This window comes from Wolffia australiana, chromosome 7 (genome assembly GCF_029677425.1).
Source record: "Wolffia australiana isolate 7733 chromosome 7, ASM2967742v1".
NCBI lineage: Eukaryota > Viridiplantae > Streptophyta > Magnoliopsida > Alismatales > Araceae > Wolffia > Wolffia australiana.
Genome location: NC_135841.1, coordinates 10,963,287 through 10,984,736, shown reverse-complemented (window position 1 = coordinate 10,984,736; position 21,450 = coordinate 10,963,287). Strand labels below are relative to the sequence as shown.

General features: G+C 42.5%; 1 long non-coding RNA gene and 1 other non-coding gene across 2 annotated transcripts; one reads left to right on the top strand and one right to left on the bottom strand.

Annotated features, from left to right (window-relative positions):
* The first annotated feature begins 495 nt into the window (after window positions 1-495).
* Window positions 496-4,672, top strand: LOC144705956 (uncharacterized). Its single transcript, XR_013582154.1, has 2 exons — window positions 496-849; window positions 4,306-4,672. It is a non-coding gene; the product is annotated as an uncharacterized LOC144705956 (long non-coding RNA).
* A 7,685-nt stretch (window positions 4,673-12,357) lies between these two features.
* On the bottom strand, window positions 12,358-12,439 carry TRNAS-CGA (transfer RNA serine (anticodon CGA)). The gene has a single exon. It is a non-coding gene; the product is annotated as a tRNA-Ser (tRNA).
* Window positions 12,440-21,450: the final 9,011 nt, after the last annotated feature.

Sequence of the window (21,450 nt, the reverse complement as noted above, 5' to 3'; positions counted from 1 at the left end):
CTTATGACACTCAATTGAGGAAACAATAAATTTATTGTTCAACTAAATCCAATAAGATCTAGATTGGTGATTTGATGGCGCACGCCATCAAAGATCTTCGACGACGTCATCCGTGACGCCCGCCACCGTCGTCGAAACTCGGATAAAAAATTGCTAGATTATCGCTTTTTGTTTTCATTGTTCTTTCTCTCGTGTTTTATGTTTTTCCATCTCGTCGTTGTGTTTTCATCGCGTTCGCGACGTGTCTGTACGTTCTTCGTCGTCGACACGGGGAGGGATCCTTAGTCATTTTTGGACCCCCCTCCCTTGTGCCCTTGCTTCTTCTTTTCCTTTTCTTTTAATTTCTATTTCCCCTTAATGTGTAATTGGGGGCCCATTTATATAAGGCCCCCTAATGGACCTATTACCCCCTCTTTTGTTGACCCACTTAAGGGCCCATCCTTTCCCCCTTCATAAGGGAAGAGGGGGGGGGCCCCTAATCCCTTAGACCAGGGAGACAAAAAAAAAGAGGAATTTCGTTGTTGTTCTATCTTGGTCTCCCTCCTCGTTCAAGAGAAGATCACAGAGGGAGGAGGAATCGTGGGGGAAGGAACTGAGCAGAGAAGACAGGGAGAACAGGAACGGGAAGGCTCTCCTGTGGCAGGATTCACGGCCTACCAGCTCCCGTTCTCAAGAATTGGGCGACAAAATCGGAATTGAGCCCGTCAGCCTTGGCGAAATTCCAGAATTTGAGACTTCGCATTCGACGTAAGAAGGATGCGTTTGCCCGACCCTTGGTAACCTGCGGCAGCTTCAACCCAGTGGATTTGTCACCGTACTCGTGCTGCAAATCGACCACTACATTTAAAGGTGAGGCCAATTTCCTAAGATTTGGGAACGATCCGGAGTCTTCCCCAAGTTACTATTTGGATATCAGAAACTCTGCCAATACCGTCGCTCCTAACCAGACGGTCGGAACGACCCTTCTACCCCTGATCAACCATCCCCGGTCTTGCTAACAACTCACTGGCGCCATCAAGCCGACGGAAATCCTACGACATTATTCTGCTTTGCTGGCGCATCAAAAATCAGGCCATGGTTAATTCCCCTGCTGCGATCGTCTGCCGTCTCACGCCCCGACGGCCTGAGGATTGCTGATCGAGCCCCTCTCGGGACCTCAGACGTCTCGGACCCCACTTCAGCCACTCGCATGGTGTTGCCTGTTGGCCCGCCGTCAGCTCGCCCCACCGCACGCCCTTGCCCATTTCGCTCCCCGACCCGGGCGTAGAGACAAGTCTGGTTAGTGCTTGAGCCGCGCTGCCGCTTGTCGACTCACTCATCTCTCCCACGACTCCCTCGAGTTGGAGCCTACACTTACGACATGTAGGGCACTCATCTTCGCATCGTGGTTATATTGACCCGTTAAGGTTTATCTGTCGGACGATGACACCGTCAACGTTCGATACCATCATCCTTTATCGGCCACAGCCATCATACTCGGTGTCGATTGGACGACTTCCTAGACGACGTCCATCAAATTGGTATCAGAGCCCGGCTATGGGCGCTCACAGCACGTCTTCGACCCCGCATAGTCGTCATTTTTGCATCGCATCGTATTTTCAAAAACCCATCTAGGTTCCCTAGGGATATGGCCATCAAGACGCGATCGAGCAGGAGGGCGCGACCCGGAGGTTCGACCTCCCCGCAACGCATCGAATCGTTACTGGACGAGAGAGGCCAATGTACGACCCTCTCGGAACATCGTCCCGCGACATGCGTAGGCGGCCCATCACAGCCACTTACGGAGCCCGCACGGACCACACTCGCCGAGGCGAGTGCCCTCGGACCGTTCGGTTCATGTGAGCACACCCGTGCATGTCGTGGACACCGACAGTCCCCACGCACCTCCCCAAGGTCACTAGGAGTCTCGTCACCAAGTGACAACGAGGATAGGGTGACGACGAGTTGTCGCCCACACGGGAGAGCTTCCTTCGACAAGGCTTCACCCTAGGCTGCCACCGCACGTGGCCAAGGAGCAGGACGCGCATGAGGAAGACCGTGCCGACAACACCGATCCCGGGAGGACCCGTTCGAGGAGCGAGGGGCGTATCTCTGCACCATGGCTGCCTTCGCTGAGCGCATCGAGCAGTTGCTCGCATGCCCACTACCCCCAGTACCTGACGTCGTACCGGGGGGCGTGGCTCCAGAGCGAGCCTGCGACCCGCCCCATGTCGCATGACACCCGGATCGTTTGAGGAGTCCTTACGACGATGACGAGTACGAGGAGCACGACCGGAGGCCAAACTAGGAGCTTCGAGATTGGCGCCCCGCCCAACACCCCGCATGCGACCCACCGGACGTCCATGCTCAGGATAGATGATACCCACGTGACGACTCCGACGGTGGGTACGAGTCTGACATATCGGTCCGCCGAGACGAATACATCCGGCCATTCGACCGAAGACCCGACGCCGACCTACCGGCCCGCCGAGACGACTACGTCTGACACGACAATTATGGTTACGTCGCCGACCTACCAGCCTGCCGCGGCGAACCTGTCCGACACCATGATCGAGGGTGTGAGGTCGACAAAACGGCCGGCCAAGACGACTACGTCTGCCGCGACGATCGTGGTTACCCGCCAACCTACCGGCCTGCCGTGACGAATTCGTCCGGCCCTGCGATCGTGAATACGAGGCCGAACGTCCGGCCCGCCGGGACGACTACATCCCACGCTATGATCGTGAGTATGACGCCGACTTACCGGCCCGCTGTGACGACCATGTCCGGCTCCACGATAGTAGACACAACGCCGATCCACCGGCCCATCGTGAAGACTATGTCCGGCCCCACCTCCGCCAGTACGAGGAACCTGACGAGGTTCCCCGGTACCTGCCACGCGTGATGCCCGTCATCCGCGCACCGCACGACGTTCATCCCCAACACTAGGATGACCACGACCTCGACCCGACCCCGCCTCGACGACGTGTCGACCCGCGTCACGAGGATCACCTGGCGCCCGAACAGCGCCTGGACGATGACAAACGTGGACGAGAGGAGCACTGCACTCGGATCCACTAGAGAGTGCGTGCTGACGTTGCCGTCTTTGAGGGGTCGAGAAAACCCAAGGAGTTCATCGATTGGGAGTTGAGCATGAACTCCTACTTCCGGCGGAACCGCATGGACGACGACTTATGCATCGAATATGCGGAGACGAGACTTACGGGACATGCCAAGATCTTCTAGGAGAACGAGCGTGTCGCCGCCGAGCGACGAGGACGACCCATAAAATCCTGGGCTTAGTTTTCACCATCCTGTTGGGAACATGGGAGTGAGCTTAGTTTTTTCTTTATCTTTTGTTTGACTCAGTCGTATTCCTTTTTCCAAGGTTATCTCTGTTGTTAGCCTAAGTTTTCACCATCATGCATGTCGTCTCCAACTGTGTCACTCACCAGTGATCACACTCAAAATATTATGTTGATCTTAAGAAATTCGCATGTTTTCTGTATTAAATTCATTATATATGTGTGTTATCAAGCATAAAATAATTACACCTATTTTTAGAGAGATATAATGATTTGTTGGTAATCATTTGGAAATTTTCAACATCATATTCTTTTAAAAAATAACTTTCTGTGTTAAAATATATTTTTAATGAATTATTTGACACTATATCCAGGAAGATGTATTCTTTCATTTTTTAAGCAGGAGGATATATTTTATACACTTTAGTGAATTATATGTTTTAACATATTTAATTTAATATTTATAGTCTTGAAATCATGCCCTGTCTTGTGCTGCCATTAAATTTGAACTAATAGTGACCAATCAAAAATTTTTGGCAATGATTTTCCTTGTGAATCGTTGCAAAAAGCTTCCAATGTGGTATTTCAACTTGGGGGGCCAATTATTGGTTGACACAATCTTTTGGAACTTCGTTGTAGATGTGGATCCATAGAAAAAAGAATAAATTTAAATTTCAATAAATGTGTGCAGAGACAAAGAATAAAATCATTAGTTTCAACTTTTTTTAAAGTGGGGAAAGTCAAAAAAGATGGCACGCACAAGAGGGAACACATTATTGGTGGATAATGGAGAAACTGTGATGGTGCCGCGAATCTGTGTGGCCACCTCACTGTTATGATGATATATTATGTATTTTAATTCAATTCTGACACATGTCAGCATGTCAATGGAACAATTTATGGAAACACGTTGAGATGGCGGAGTAATGCATCACCATATCACTCAATGATTGAGATTCTCTTAGTTTTTTTTCATTCATTGATTGGAAAAAGTATGTGAATGTTTTTTCTTACCTGCAAGACACATGGCGCTCTCATAGTTGTCATTTGAGGATGACTCAGAGATCACACCACTCAGTAAAGAGGAATATTTCAAGGATTTCATTAGCCAACAGAAAATGAGGAAGCGACGATGCGCTGATGAGGAGGAAGCATAATGGGCCCCCAAGTTTTATCTATTTTCAGAGCTTCATATCTGAAAAAGAAGAAGGCATATTGAGCTGAAAACTTGAAGGTAGCTTCATGTTTACCCCCTTTTTACATCCATGCCCTTTGATCTACAAATTGAGATGTGGGTCTTTGAAACATCATCCTTAAACTTGCTTCTTACATTTGTGGGATAATGGAAAGAGAGTTGAGCTTTTGAGATCCATCAATCTTGTTCTTTGTGTCATATGTGTTTGAGAAGAGGCATCAAAGACATGAGGAACCTTTCTTGCACTAAAAAAATGCCATAGTCCTGGTAGAATCTAAGAATTTATGATAAGCATCCTTGCTCTAGATTGGTTCTTGTCAGCATAAGTGCTAGCTTAGATCCATCTTGTCATCCAAGTCTACCATCACATTACGTTTTTATACATTTCAATCACATCTTACACCTTTCACATTACTGTCTCTTCATCCTGTCACTTGTCATCCCCATATACTATTTATTCTTTTCATCACATCTCTCCCACCTATTTACATTCTAATCTTGTTATCGTCAGTCCCTTCTTGATCCCACTCATTATTCTACTATCCTCTTCACCGCCATTCACTATAATTATCATAAAGGTATCTCCTTCTCATCTTACATTTTTCTCATTTCTTAGCCCCATATTTTTATACATCCTCTCATCTCATTAATCACTATTAAAGAATATTAAATCCTTCACATCATTCCTTGTGGAGATGATCCATAATCATCATTAACCATATTAACTTAATTTTATATTTTATTAATCAAACTCAAAAGCACCAATGACAAATTAAAACCCTAAGTTTGACTTCATCCATTGATGCCATTGTTGGGAGCGGTTACCTTTAGGGATTTTATTTTTTATCCAGTGATTCTCTTTCCATTCACCATCATGTTCTACGGGTGAATTAGTCAGCCAGACACGTGAAAATAATAATTGACATGCACAAAGTTTTTCTTTCTCCTCGTCTTGAAAAATGACTCTTAGATGTCTTTTAATAATTTTTGTTTAATATAGAATAAGATGAGTTCAATCTTCCTAAAAGAAATTGTGAGTGTTATGATAGTGGATATGACGGAAAATTGTATGATACATTCCATGATTCATATGAGCTTTTTTTATGAGCCTGAAACTGGGTTTAAAAATGTAGTTTAAGGCTTCTAGTTCATGCAACAAATTTTATAATTTTGATTCACACATTCTACCAATTAGGGGTCGAATCCACAAAGAGTGAATATTTAATAGGTAAATTTTAGCCCTAATTTTTTTATTTTCAATTTCTATTTTAGAAATTAAACCTAAATAATAAAAAGTATTCCTGTAAAATTAAATTCAGAATAATAATAAAAATGATTAGAAAATGAGGATTCTAATTAACCTAATTCATTCAACTTTTATAGAATAATTTTGAGAAGTTTAATATAATTTATAATAATATTAATAAAATCTAACTGAAGTACCTTAGTCGGCTCTTTTGGAGAGCCTTAGGTGGAAGTTGATTCTGCTACACATGAGTGGAGTAGAGCAGATGAAAGACATACCAAATTGGTTTCAATGGGGATGATGGCAGAGGGGGATGAGTGATGACGATTTAACCATCACCAGTGCAACTAGGATGGGGAAGGATACATGATGTCGGACGCCACCGATGGCATCGTCTGGGGGGTATTTCACTAAGGAGAAGTAACTACGTGATGACGTGAATCCTACGTGAGTGTATGTGCAGGCCTCGACTTGTGGGGAAATTTGCCGAGCTCCGAGGTCTGTTTGGATGGTTGATGATGGTGACGGGGACCTTCTGACCCTCGTAGGAGCGAGAACGGTGACTACGACGTCGGACGGAAGACTTTTTGTTGGCGCTCACACGTAATGAACGGGCTCGACCCGTTCCAAAGAATTCACTCAATTCCTAAATCTTTGATAATTTTCTCTCACCTAAACCGAGCACGCTGGAGTGCAGCCAAAAATTTACTATAGAAATTAATGTAACAGATGAGAAAGGGATAGCGTTCCTCATCGGTGACATCGCTCATGTTGGGTTCTAGAGGTCTTGACATTGATGAAGAAATCAAAATGATTCGCAGCGGAAGATTTTTGCGAAAATTGAACGATATGATTAAAACATGTGACAAAGTACCTTTACATGGATCACATCTGTGATTTCTTAGATCCTAGAGTGAGCCGAGGTGAGCAACTCAAATGGGCAGCCTCTAGATGTATCCACACGATCCTCAGCACGTTAGATCTCCTCCTCCTCATTGACGAGCTCCGTTCTACCTCCATCGTCATCATTACGCCGTCCTGATCGCATCGGGCATGGAGAGGGTGTGTGAGGAGAAAGGAGAAGGAGGGGAAAGGCCCCTGAACAATTCTGGCTTGGGTTAATTTTTTTTAGGGCCTTCCCCTATTTATAATAAGTGGGTATTTTTCATAAAACCCCCAAAACTTAAGTATACTTCCAACGTCCAAAAGACCATTTGCATGTGACCCTCTAGGCATGTGTATCAGTCTAGTTAATGACTCCAGCGGCCCAATAACCTTTATTGGTCTTCCAAATTAATTAACTATATCAACATATAGATTTATTAATGTCAAATGGATTTAACCCAATTGATAGGTCGAGTCTCCAACATGTGGGATGCCAAGCTAAACCTCGTGCTCTAGAAGATACAAAGAAGGGTGTATCGACTCACTTCATGGAACCTGTCCATCATCGGTTACTATGTATGTATAATCCCCCATCCACTTGACGCTCCTTGGACGACTTAGGGTATGGTTAACTGTCAAACCCTAATCGGTTATCCGAGTTAGCATTAATACATTCGTAAATCATCAGAGAACTCTTCTCCAATATTTCACTGCCTTGGCCAAGGACTTCATCACATCGTCTTCTTTGAGCTGTCACCACTTATACCGAGGGTGGACGATCCCATCGTGACCACTCAATTGTCTTCGTGAACCTCTTGATGTACCTGAACTATAACCGTTTAGAATCCCATGATTAGAGACTCGTTGGCCATAGTCAAAGTACAACCGTCCGTCCACAAGACGTCTTTGGTGTCTCAAGTCTAAGGAGCACTTACACAACCGTGACATGAATCGACCTGATTGATAGTTTGGTGTAATACCATTTAGGGATTTGTACGTATCAATTCAATGAACTCTTTCCACTAAAGAGCACCCAATATCTATACTTAGTGTCTCCACACTAATGGATACGGGACAGGCCATGCTCATCATATGAGTGAGGCTAGATAGTGCTATTCTATCTGGGTACTTTGATGTCCTTCTCACGTGTCCTTTGAATATGAATGTTTAGAACAAATGCTTAAAGACTAGTGATCTCTGTATTACGATCTCATCATAATTCATTAAGCCCGATCATGTATCCATGGACTTCATTATAAGCATCATGGAACGAGATGAATATGTTGCAATGAATATGGAACGAGATGTGGAATGTGTGATTGGCTTGCCGGGCACATATATTTCCATCAACTTGTTGTTGTGATCTCTGTTGGTGCAAGTGTCGGTGTGGGTTGATGTAGTGAGAGACATGCCATTGAGGAATACGACTGGCTTGACTAGTGACAATGACGCAGGTCAAGAGCGTAACGATTGAGGTCGAAGGTGAGGAGATAGAGAGAGATGGAGGCGAGGTGGCTTGAATGGGTGGCCGGGCTCGGCGGGCATGACTGTAATGAGAGAGTCGGAGCAGGCATAACATGGCGGTCGGGTTCGTCCACGTGAAGGTGCGACGGCATATGTGGCATCACCAACAACTCAAGGCGAGGGTGGAGCCGGTGAGTTAGCTACGGCGATGTAGGCCGAAGATCGGCGCGATGATGTTTAGTTTTTGATGTAGTGTCGAAGGCGAGCGTGTGGCGGTGAGAGTTGTGGTGCAGCAGTGGTGCACGTCGAACAGTTATCACACGTACGGATGGTGGTTGATGGCACAAGCAGGTAGCAACATCCACTGCATGAGAGGACTAGCGCTGGCACCCAGTTCTGGATCGCGAAGAGTGCAACTGGATGGTCGGTGCGGTGATTCCTCGACGTTGGCGTGCAGGGATTGCAACGATCTTGGCAATGATGCTGTCGAGAGTCGACACTTAATGACAACTTGAACAGTGACAACGTCAAGTTGCGATCGGCCGTGCATCAGTGCGGGTTCACACGTCAACGCCTGGGGTATTGGATGTTCGTAAGGTTGTGGTGCTGTAGTGCACCAACGATTGGGCGCATCACAACGCAGACGACACGTCCTTTGCAGCGGGTTGTGGTCAAACGCGCACAACCGATGGAGATGACTGGCGATGACAATGCACCTATTTGCGATGGCGCACAAACGAGCTGTGGTCAAATGCTTGTGTGGACTGGCGAAACTGTGGCACCATGCACCGCATGCGTGGCTGGCCGCAAATAGAGCGTATGCAACCGAACAGGGTAGATGCCTCAAGCCCAAGGGGTCGGAAGGGATGATGGACAACTTCCCTTTCACTCTGCCTTCCCATCTTCCTCTTCTCCCCTTCTTCCTCCTCCTCTTCTTCTTCTTGGTGAGATCTAAACGTGGAGTAACTGCCAAAAAAGAAAATTCCAGATCTGTGAACATGTGGTGCCCATCATGGCCTTATATAGGGCCATGATGAGCCCTTACAAAGAGTTCAACAAGGAGGGGTCCAATAAGAGATCCCTTTACACATAATTCAAAGAACTAGAGAAATTAACGATGCAAAAGTAAAGCGATATGGACGAATACGATGATACGTATACAAAAACACAACGATATGGACGATGAAAATGAAAACATGATAAATTGATGAACGAAATGAGCACGAGCTAGCGAGCAATTTGAGTCAATCGTTGGGGCGGTCGTGCTTCTCTCCCGGGGTGTTCAACCCGGGTTTCTTCACTGTAGCCTTGGCGTGCTGGTCGGGTGGGACGCGAGTTGACATGAGTTGATGTAGACAATGACGATGGGCTTCGAAGATGCGACAGTGATCTTGAGTGGGCGTTCTCCATCAATACACACCTACGAAAGGTGGAGTTGGTGATGATAAGATAGGACAGAGGAAAAATATGAGAGTTAGAAAAATACAAAGGTCACACTAACCTCATCGTCACATGCTCAACCGGGCGAGTGATTTTTTTTCACCTGTCTTAATCTTTACCTCACTCTTCCAATCCTTCTCTCTTGGAGTACAATAATGGATCACATGAGGTTTGAAATGAATGAATCATTCATAATCATAATTAAGAACAAAATCCAAGGTGCCCTTGCAACAAGGGCGGGGTTACTATTTATAAATCCAATATGTTGGATAGATAGAGGAGGGAAATATGAAACTCCTTATATATCATTAGATATCATCATTTGAATTTGGACCAATGTGGGCCATCTAATTTTCTCCCATCTATGATTTGTTGGTGGATTGTCAACATGGCATGCACTTCTTGGAGTTGAAAAAAGTCAATTAATTCATAAAAAATATTTAAATACGTTCAAAATTTGTATTTTTATCACTTAAAAAATATTTACCTAATTAATTTAACATTATAAAATTACATAGAAATACAAGGAAGCCCGAAAAATCAGAATATCATGTTAGAAATATAAGAAAATCATTAAAATATTTTTTAAAAACTGAAAAAAAAATTTATGACTGGTAAAATCAGTTCATTCATGAAATTCATGTCATGCAATTATGTTAAAATGCCAATCAAATCACGAAAAGCTTGGAAATTCCTAGTAAAAGTGGAATAAATCATTTTAGCCACAAATAACATGCATTTATGATGATTTAAGTGAAATAAGTACATGAAATACATGAAATTATTGCTAAAAATAACATTATAGTTTTATGATGAAATACCCCCCAACTTAATCATTGCTAATCCCTTAGCAGTGCTCCTTATGTTCTCCTTAGGTTTTACATTCACCTTGAAACAAAGGAAGACAAGTGCATGAACTTTTTAAAGATATCAATCACATATTTATCATGGATACTTTCTATGACAACATAGACACTAGCCTTTTCAGGAATGCATGGAATGAATCCTCTTGGTTTGGCAAGAGCTTGCGGTCATGAGGAGTGAAGCCAAATTCTTGCCAGGTATGATACTAAACCTTTAATTTTCTCACTTAACGCGTGAAAATGGGCCTCGTACCTTTCGCAAGAAAGATCAACCCCTCAAAGGTGGCGGCTACTCAGTGTTTGAATTCCCCACTAACTTTCTTCCTACCTGAAAATAAGTAATAAACATTCTCCTCGTGGATATGTCAATTATTATCATAGTCCATTTCTGATATGCCAGCAGATTATGATAAGGGATGATTTATCACCAGAATATACTATGATCTGAGGTTGATTCCTTATCAGAGTTGACTCTAATCGGAGATTGACTTCTGTTGAGAGACGACTTTGGTCAAAAGTTGCAGGAGGGTAAGAAGACGAAGAAGAAGAAAGAGAATAAAAAGTGTGAAGCCCGACAATGATATCATAGTTTCATAAATCAAGCTAATTACATTTTAACTCAGATTATATGTATATAAGCAACTATCTGAATGATAACTAATTTTATACATCGTCTCAAACAAATCTACATAATGATGGGCTCGAAGACAACAACCCTTGAAAATAACAAACATATTGATCTAGCATATTCCTTCACATTAATTTCTATCATGATCTTACCATCTGATTTCTAGACCCATAATTATGTCGAAAACAAATTGGTGGGTATCACACAACCGAAGGATAAACATGAACGCATTTAACACGTCCTTTTAGCACTATTGATGCTTACTTTTGAAGGAAACAAGCTCACAACTATTCGAAACAAAAAATCAAGTAGATATCATATCAATATCTTATTTTCAAAGTTTTGTCAATGAAAATTTTCTGCTTTTGAACAAAAATATCATTATCGATGCATGTTTTTGAAGGAAAAAAGCTCACAGCTATTCGGCTCTATGAAAGAATGATACATCAACGGTACTGAGTAGACTTAGTGCGGATAAATGAGTTAATTTTTCCCTCCCAAGAATTGAAAGGATACCAATGGACGAAAAATAACTGAAAGTTGTGACAGCGACTGACTGATCCAGATGTCGCGTGGGGGGGATAAATGGTCCTACAGAGGTACAAATAAGATGGGGGACAAAATCAACATCAAATAGTTATTGTTAGTGTTTGACGGTCCCAGTCCTGTCCGGGTTTCTAGCAAGGACCTGAACCTTATCTAAATTTCAATCCAGTTTTGGTCCGGTCATTTCCGGTCCCGGTCCGGTCCGATCTGGTCCCAGTCCAGTCATGTTGACTAGTCAATGTCAAAGTCAAAGAATAAGAGTAAAAATATGAAAAAAGAAGGAAAAGAAGAAAAATAAAAGAAGAGTAAGAGAGGATGAATAGCAGAAGAAGAAAATAAGAAAAATAAGATAATAATAAAAAAGACAATAAAAAAGAAGATGAAAAAAAGAAGAGACAAATATGAAAATACAAAGAAACGAAGATGAAAATATTAATAACAAAGAAGAAGAAAATAAGAGAGGAAGATGAACAGCAGAGGAAGAGAAGAAAAAGAATAGAAGATAAAAGAAAGTAATAAAAGAATAAGAAGAGAAGAAGAAAGGAAGAGTCAAAGTGAAAGAAGAAGAAAAAAAGCGAATAAAATAGGAAGAGGAGAAAAAGGAAAAAGAAGAAAGAGCGGAAAGAAGAAAAGGAGGGAGTCGGGTAGAGAGAAAGGGGGAGAACGGGGAAGAGGGGGGGGGCCGGTGCGAAGCTTGGGGGGGGGCGGTGCGAACAGGGAGAGGGGGGGCGGTGCGAACAGGGAAGAGGGGGGGGCGGCGGTCCGGTCCGGTCTGACCGGTCCAAAACGGCGAACCGAGGGAAAACCGTCGACAGCAGGATTTGAACCTGCGCGGGCAAAGCCCAGCAGATTTCGAGTCGGCCTCCTTAACCACTCGGACATATCGACTGTTGATGTAGGGTCAATTTATTAAAGTTTTAAACCTTTTTCTCAGATTTTAATTCTTCATCGAGTAATTCAATTTATATTTGTTGAGTCCATCATAATGCGTAAGTTTCTCCCACTTAAATCTTAAAAGTGCTCTTCTCCATAAAACCCCTAATTGTATTCACTTTGAGGCCCTACAGTGGCACCTCATTTATTTCAGATTTAATGGATTTATGTTGAAATTACAATTTAGAGTTAAAACTAGTATTTATTATAGTTTTCCACTTAATAATCTACAAAATAATATAGAGTAATTATGAGAAAGAAATAAAAGAGAAAGAAATAGAAAGTTGATTGTCCTACATTCTAAGATTTGTATAAGATTGAAAATGAAATGAAATAGACAGTAAATTGAAGATTTTTCTAAGATGTTGAGAAAATCTTAGAAAAATTCAAATTTTGAATTACTGCCTCAACATAAATCTAATAGACCCAAATCCAATGGCTCTTCCAGGAGCGTTGGATTGGATTACCACCTCACATCATTGGCCTCCGCTAGATGACAAACGGGGACAACGCCAATGGTGTTGAAGGTTGGATTTACCCCACTACAATCACAGCCCATTGGACCACAATCGTTTCCTTCTCTTGTTGGCCCAGCCCAACGCAGAGGTGGAAGGAAACTGTTATTTAGCAATCCCATGTAGGAAAAATAAGCAAAATGGTTGCTATATAAATGTTGAGTGGGAATGTAAGTTGAATAATAACTGCTTATTCCCTCATTGTCCATATTACTCAGTTGTCAGCCCTTCGGTTTGTTTTTTGGACCTTCCTTCTTTTGTTGATTCTGCCTTTGCTAATACTGTGTCTGCGCTGGTGCGGGTCAGCCGCTGGCTTGCTTGAGCACTTTGCTTTCACCAGCCTGGGGCTGGCTTGAGTGCTCTTTCACCTAGCAGGCTTGACCGCTAGAGCTTTAGCAAAAACCCCTTTTTATTCTTCTTTATATTTTATTTAAGCTAAAAAATATGTTCCGCCTCATTAAAACTCACAATGTTGCAACACATTTTGCATGAAAAAAAATTGGACATGAAAATTACATAAAAAGTGTAGTTTGAAAAAATATTACCATTAATGCATGGAAATACATCTTAAAATGAGGATAGTATCACCATAATGATGCCAAAAGTATCCTTAAAATATGTGATTTGTACATCCATTTGGATTTGTCATTTGGAGAGGAAATTTAGAATTGTTGAGAAATAAAGGTTTAGTAAATGGGATGCTAGAGAAAAAAGGTGATGTAATTGAATGAAAAGTAGGGGAAGTGAATGGAAGTTATGCTCACATCTTGATCCCCCAATGCCTCTTTCTAAACTTGGATGATATTTTTTTTCTACAAGAAAATGACAAGAAAATAAAAAAACACTTGAAAACACTTCAATCAAGTCAAACTAAGATCCGAGTTAGCCTTCTCCTGCTGTCTAGCTACATCTAGACCACGTCCAAAATGTCTTCGGGAGAGATATGTTTTCTTATTTTCTCTCCTTGCTATTCGTTCTTCTTTTCTCATCGGTTGAATTTCTCATGCTCCTTGACTTAAATTTAATGCTCCTCATTAAAATGATGTACAGAGGGAATTGGTAAGGGATTTGGGACATGACCCACACCCCTTCATTGTTCCTTTCAAGCCCAAAAGCAAAATTTCTCATAGTCGGCCCAATAGCCCAAAGAAATACCTCTTAAAATCATGTTGTGGTCCAGCCCAACATGCTCTAAAATATTCATAATGTGCTGATTAAATGAAACTTAGAAATATTTTTTAATTAATATAACATGCATGTAATTATAGGCACGATTTCCATGTTATCATGTGTATGTTCTCAAATCCTCATATTACTACCTAATCATTATGGAAAGTTTACCCTTGGCTTCATCTTTAACAAATTCAACTTAAAACTATATAGTTTTATGTCCCTTGATTATTTAATTTTACATTTAAACACCCAGTTCAGTTTTCATAATTTTTTTTGTTTTTTCATAATTGAGTTTTTAAAAAATTAAGTTAAAACTACAGCCTATTTATGAAAGAATATGAATGATCAAGTGAAAAATTTTGAAATTGAGAAAGTACATGTAATTTAATCTTATTGACTTCACTTAATTACCTGAAATATTTTTTAAAATATTCATGATTGTCTTCATTCATAAATTATATTTTAATTCATAAATATTGAATCATATATATATGAGTTTAATATTTCATTTCAGTGATTTAAATTTTGAGTTATAAAGAAATAAACATCTACAAATGACATAATAATATTAATTCAATAAAATTGAGGTTTAAACTTTAAGTTTTAATCCATTGACGACATGGTCAAAGGTAAATTCCCTTCAAGAAGATAAATAATATTATCTGATATGAGAAGTTGAACTAATTACTCATATAGCTTGAAAATATTACCACGGTTTCCACGATTTCAATCAAGTCCAAATGCGTTGATCAAAAGCTGACGAGATAGTTTAGGATACACAATTTTGGATATTCAATATAAATTAAAATATATTATCCATAAGGTGACTCATTATTTAAACTTAATCTAGAGCCTAAACCAAGAAAATATATTATATTCCATAAAACTTACAGCTCTAACCTTATTAAATTATAATTCAAAAAAATTAGAAAAAACCTTTAGATGTATAAAAATGAGGAAAAAATGATGTGTGAAATCATAATAAACACAGTATAGTTTTTTTATGACATATTTACCATAACATAAAACCTACATTACAAATATTGTCCTTTTAGGAAAGGGTCAGGTAGAGAGAGAAGTGAGAAAAATGAGAGAAACAGTGGTTTAAATGGATGAGATGATATACAAAACATGGATATAAGTTCATAAAATTCTGGTGATTGTGTCTTGAGCCCCAATAATTCTTCCTCAATTTAGATCTGTATATTTTGTCAAGATCAGGTGTGTTCCTCTACCTGAAGATGACGAGCACTTCAAAACACTTGCACCAACGATATTGAATAACCAGGATCCTGAGGGCCTTATCCCGTTAGCTAGCCATTTCTTGAGCTAATCCCGAATGATGGAAATAGAGAGAGTGGAATATAATATTCGTATATAGGCATGATTACTAAATGCCATTATATTGTTTCCTAATTTATCTTCATGCCATTTATTATTCTTTTATGATTTCTTAAAGGCCCCATGACTTGAATTTTATGCTCCCCATTAGAAGTTAAGTTAAAGGGTGCTATTGGATAGATCCAAGACGTGGCCCAGCCTCCCCAACTACTTTGTCGGCTAAAAGCAAGAATGCTCTTTTTTAGTACAATTGCCCAATGTTTTGACTTCAAGCTCCATAGTATGCTATGGCCCATTAATAATTCTGCCATTTGATTTTTTTATACTTTTTTGATCATGGAAATAGGAAATATTCATTAGTAGGTTAGTTAAAATTGTCAATCAGGTGTCAAAAATGATATTTGGATACGTAGGTTAATAAAATCATATGTTTACAATTTATATGTCTAAAAATATATTAAATTGATAAAATTATAAGCACATTTATCATGTTATCACACATTACACATATCGTTGAGCATTCATTATCACAAATATGTATATTATTATGCCCGTGTCATACTTATAAAGAAGTTCAATGATAAATGAATTAAAAGCATATCATGCTATGGTGATGAATTATCTTCAAATAAATATTTTAAACATCCATATATCTGGATAAAATAGTATTATTTACCATTTATCATTTGATAATGACAGTCAACGATGTAATCATTTGTGTCGAGATAATGAGTGATAGTGAGTTCTCCTTAAGGAAATATTTCACTAATTTTTTCTGTGCAAATCCTTGGAATGGATTTTTACCTAACTTTTTATAATATATATCCAAATTGGCCAAGAAAAATAGAAATATCAACAATTAAGTTTTGTTACTACTTCCTAATGCAACAGCTCTTAGTAGGATGACTGATAGGGGTTTAATAGTTGATCATGCCTTGATTCATTCTAGGAATTCCACATGGATGAGGGGTCAAGAATGCACATAATAATGATGATGGAAAGGTTCCATGCAATGGTTGTTTAACACTTTTTAACTTTTAGAGCACATGATGTAGCTGTGCACCCCACGTGATAGCTACCTGGCCTATTGATTAGATTAAATATGTCCAATATTAATGAGTTTATTTGTTGGATCAATTAATTAATATATTTAGGCAATAAATAGTTATTGGGATGATAGAATAATGAAGTATACTTTTACATTAGGTTTATTGAATGGGCCTAAAGGGTCACATACATTAGGTTTATTGAATGTTTGAGGATATAATTAAAGTATAAGGGTTTTATGAAAAGTATTATTTAATATAAAATGACCTAAATCACAAAAATGAAGTATTAAAATATTTCATTAGGCTTCCTTCCACTCCAGTGCAACTGTAAAGACGAGAAGGAATTCCCTCATATATGGTAAAGTTGATTGAGTAGAAGATGAGGAGATGAAAATGTGTCAAGGACCGTGTGGATAGGTTTTATGTAAAAAAACTGAGGATTTCATGAAAACTTTTTCATGGAACCAAACATCAACAATTTTTTTCCCCTCAAGATGATTCAATGATCGACATGTTTTTATTTTAGTAAGATGTATGATTTGGTTCACTTTATTTTGTCACATAAATCATCTTTAAATTTCCAAACATGTGTCAAACCAACACCCATCATTTTAGATAAACCATTCGTAAACACAACATAAACAAAAAAAGGAATTTACTAGCGTTAATGTTTTTATACCATGTGATGACCAGAATGTAGAATCTAAGATATTAAACTATTATGGAAAAGTGAAATTATGGAAGATTACTCAAATATTTGTGACAAGCTCTTGGTTCATAAGAAGTGGATTTGTGAAAATTTGGAAATACGGAAGATGATACTAATTAAATAAGAATATTTATGGATGAAAATATTTATAAATTTTTTAAAAAATAATATCAGGACGTATATAATTATAAGGGTGTCCTAGTGCACTACTTAATGATATCTTATTACTCGGAATATAGTCTGAACTTGTTATTATATATTCAGTTTTATTTAAATAAAAATATAATGAATAAATTAAGGTTTTAAAGAATCATAAGAAAACTATACTCTCGGGGTTTGTGGCCTTGACTGATCATCCAAGGATGATTCGTACACCATAAATAAAAATGACTGATCCTCTTATGATGGCTACATATATCCTGAATTTTCTCCCTTTATACCCTTAAGAAAAGAAAGCTCTCATCCCTTTCCTCCAGTAGAAACTTGAACTCTTCTCCCCCTCTCCTCGAGTCTATGGGTACGTTGCATTTTTCGAAGAACATATGCCCAACCTGTTCAAATTCTCTCCTCTGGTCCTCAAAATTTTATTTGTCAGCTATTCATGTACCTGTAAGGGAATTACGTCTACTTCCATGAAAAACATCTATTGTCTAATGATGTTACATTCATCAAGGATAATCCTTGATTCACTACATAACCACCATCATTCTACACCACTCTTTGATGCAGGACGGACGTCGTCGACGTTCTGCGACGGGAGCGTGGTCCGTCGTCCTCCTCGGAGGACAGTGATCTTGGACTGCACGTCCCGCTTGTTGGTGGACGAGGTCCTCAATTCGTCGGGGCCGAAGGGTGTCTCTATCTTCGTGTGGGCGATGATCCACGGATAGTCAGCGTGGCGCTGGTGCCAGCGCCGGCGAACGGCGTCGGCGAGTGGCGTCGGCGAGCGGCATCGACGAACAGCGGGCGGCGGCGTCGAGCGGTGGTGGCGGCGGCGGCGTCGAGCGGCGGCAGCGGCGGCGACGGCCGGAGGCGGCAGGACTGGATCGGGCTGGGCCACAGGACTGGGCCGCGTGCTGGGCCGTGATGGGGACCGCGGTCTGGGCCGCTGGCTGGAGCGCGATCTGGGCCGAAGGCCTGGGCCGGAGGCAGCCCAATAACCAAGGCCCACAAGGGGGCTAGGGCTGATGTGGCAGCCTCGAGTTGCGAGCCCCACCGTCAAAGAAACGGCGCCTCAGGACGTGAGACGGGGTGGCTAGGCAGCTGGTAGGCGGCGCCTTGGGGCGCGGTTTCAGGGGCTGGGCCTGGTGGGCCTGGCCGGTTGGAGCCGGCCCATTAGGCCGCAGGGCCCATTGGGTCGGTCGGCTGGACCTGGGCGCGCGGTGGCGCGGCCTGGGTCCAGCGGCTGGGCGGCGCGGGGCGACACCGGGTCGCACGGGCGACACCGGGCGGCGCAAGCCGGCGCAGGGCAGCGTGGAGCGTCGTGGGGTGACGCGCCGCAGCACTGGGCACAGCTAGGCGGCGCGGGACGCGGCTAGGCGGCGGGGGGCACAGCGAGACGGCGCGGGCGCGGCAAGGCGGCTCGGGGCGCGGAGGGGTGGCGCGGGGCGCGGCAAGGCGGCGCGGGCAGGCGGACGGTGCCGGCGGCGGCGGCGGAGCCGCCTTCTTCTAGGTCACTCGGACCTCTTCCAAAAATTTGTTTCCCCCAAAGGGAAAATCTGTCATCCTATTACATGAGGGGTTCCTTATATAGGACCCATGAGGAAAATAAGGGAAATCCTAACTTATGAAAGATGAAAATTTAAAGGGTTAATATCACGGTTCAGCCCAAACTTTTCCGAAAATACGAGTTATAGCCCTAACTTTTTTTTCGCCGCGGCACAGCCCAAACTCCCTATTTGGTCCGCCGTCGTAGCCCGGCTATGACGTGGAATCGACGTGGCTGCCAGGTGGGTTTCCGGCGGAGTCCACCTAGGCAAAATCCACCTGGCAGCCACGTGGATTCCACGTCATAACGGGATTTGAAGAAAGTCAGAAATAAGTTATCGATTAGTCCGTCCAAGTAGAATCACCCGGGAGAGAGATCAGAAAGGTGGAGAAGGAGAAGGAGACGGTGGAGAAGGAGAAAGAAAGGGCATGAGAGAGAAGGGGCTTCCGCGCTGATCAACGCCTTCGGCCACAACGGCGACCACGCCGCCGCCCTCGCCCTCCTCGATCGGATGATGCGGCGGCCCGACTCCGTCGCGCCGACGGTCCTCACCTACAACACCGTCATCAACACCTGCGCCCGGGCCACGGAGGTGCCCTGGGACACTCTAATTGGGCTCTTTGGGCAGATGCGGCATGATCTCGTCACCCGCAACACTCTGCTGGCGGCCTGCGGCAGCCGGGGCCTCAGCGATGAGGCCGACATGGTCTTCCGCACCATGAACGCCGCTGGGGTCCTCCCCGACATCGTCACCCACGCCTACCTCGTCGAGACCTTCGGCAAGCTCCGCCGTCTCTCCAGAGTGAGTGACCTGCTCAGAGAGATGGAGGAGGAAGGCAATGCCCCCGAGCCCGCCTGCTACAACGTCCTCATGGAAGCCCTCGCCCGCGCTGGGCTTCCATGAGGACAATTTCTTCACGGGGAGGAAGGAAAATGTGATGCACCACTTTGGTAATCCTTGATTCGAGCTCATCCGGCACGATGTGGTCGAGCCGCTGCTGCTCGAGGTCGACCAGATCTACCATCTCGCCTGCCCTGCCTCCCCCGTCCACTACAAATTCAACCCCGTCAAGACCATCATATCCTTTTTTCCGTTTCAATTCTCGGTTTTTTCTGCCTCTTTGTTCATGAATTTAGCTTATCCCGATGTCCTCCGACGCTCTCTGATGCAGGTTGTGTTGAATTTTGCGGGATTTCAACTTGCAACCTTGGTTCTGATAGCATGTCTAACGCCTGTTTATTCATGAAATTATGATTCAAGTGTGGTAGCTTATTGCTTGGCAGCATGCCCAGTGTGGTAGCTTATTGCTTGCTGTTGTCAGTTTAAGCTAAAAATGATAGGTAAGTTTCTGATTATTTTTTTTAAAAATCATTTAAACTGTCTCACTTTGATCTGATGATGTCTTTGTCATGATAGGTGGGATAGTGTGAACCAGTTGTTGGAAGAAATGAAAACAAACAAGTTCTCCAATGCACACCAAGTGTGACTATGATGACAAATCAAACTGGCAGAAGGTGGAATATGTTTTCGACAGCCAAAAGTCCCCTGTCAAAGAAGAGAACAACGCCTAAAAATGCAAAGAAGGCGCCACAACCCAGAAGGCCAATGCCAACCTCTACAACGTCATAGAGCACAGAGTTATTATCACGTAGTAAATAACATAAAGAAAAGAACCCTACTATGTGAAGAACCCTATATTCTTTCAATTATTCAGTTGCTAAGAGCAGACTGAGGGCTGGTGAGCAGGATCAGGCCTGCAAACCAGAAAGGGAGAGCTCACAGGAAATCTCCATAAACTCTATCAATGTTTATCTTTGTGTGATCTCTCTTTATTGGCTACATTCTCTTTTCTGATTTGTGGAGGAACCTGTTATTAATGTTGATCGATTTTTACTGAAATATTTCAAATTCTGTTGAATAGATGTTCGCTCTGGTTTTATACGAGTTTCCTCAGATCAATATCAGCTTGAGGAAGTTAACATTATAGAGTTTGTGTTAACATTATATAGGTATATCTTGGTCCTCTAATTAGCAGATCAGTGGGCCTGAAGGGCTACGGGAAGTGTTTTAGTTGAAGTGGACTTTGATATGAACCTAGGTGTTCTATTCGGGAGAGAGAGAGGAAGAAGAGAAAAATGGCTCAATGGATTTGGGAAGAGGAATATGAAGTTGGATGGACATTGTCGGTGAAGATATAAGGTGGAATGTGCATAAAACGGTAAGACTAAATGCCCTATAGATCGCCGAAGTGATGCAGCAAAAAAGAACGAGTTGCCTAATAAGAAGATTAGTAGGGACACAGAGCACCTTCCTTGGATGAACAAGACCAATGGGGGAGATAATAAGGCAGGCCCCGACGACGGCAATGAACCCTACCTCGTGGAACTCCCGTAGCCAAGAAGAAACTCGCAACGATTCCACTGCAGAAGGCGTTGATCAGCGCGGAAGCCCCTTCTCTCGCACGCCCTTT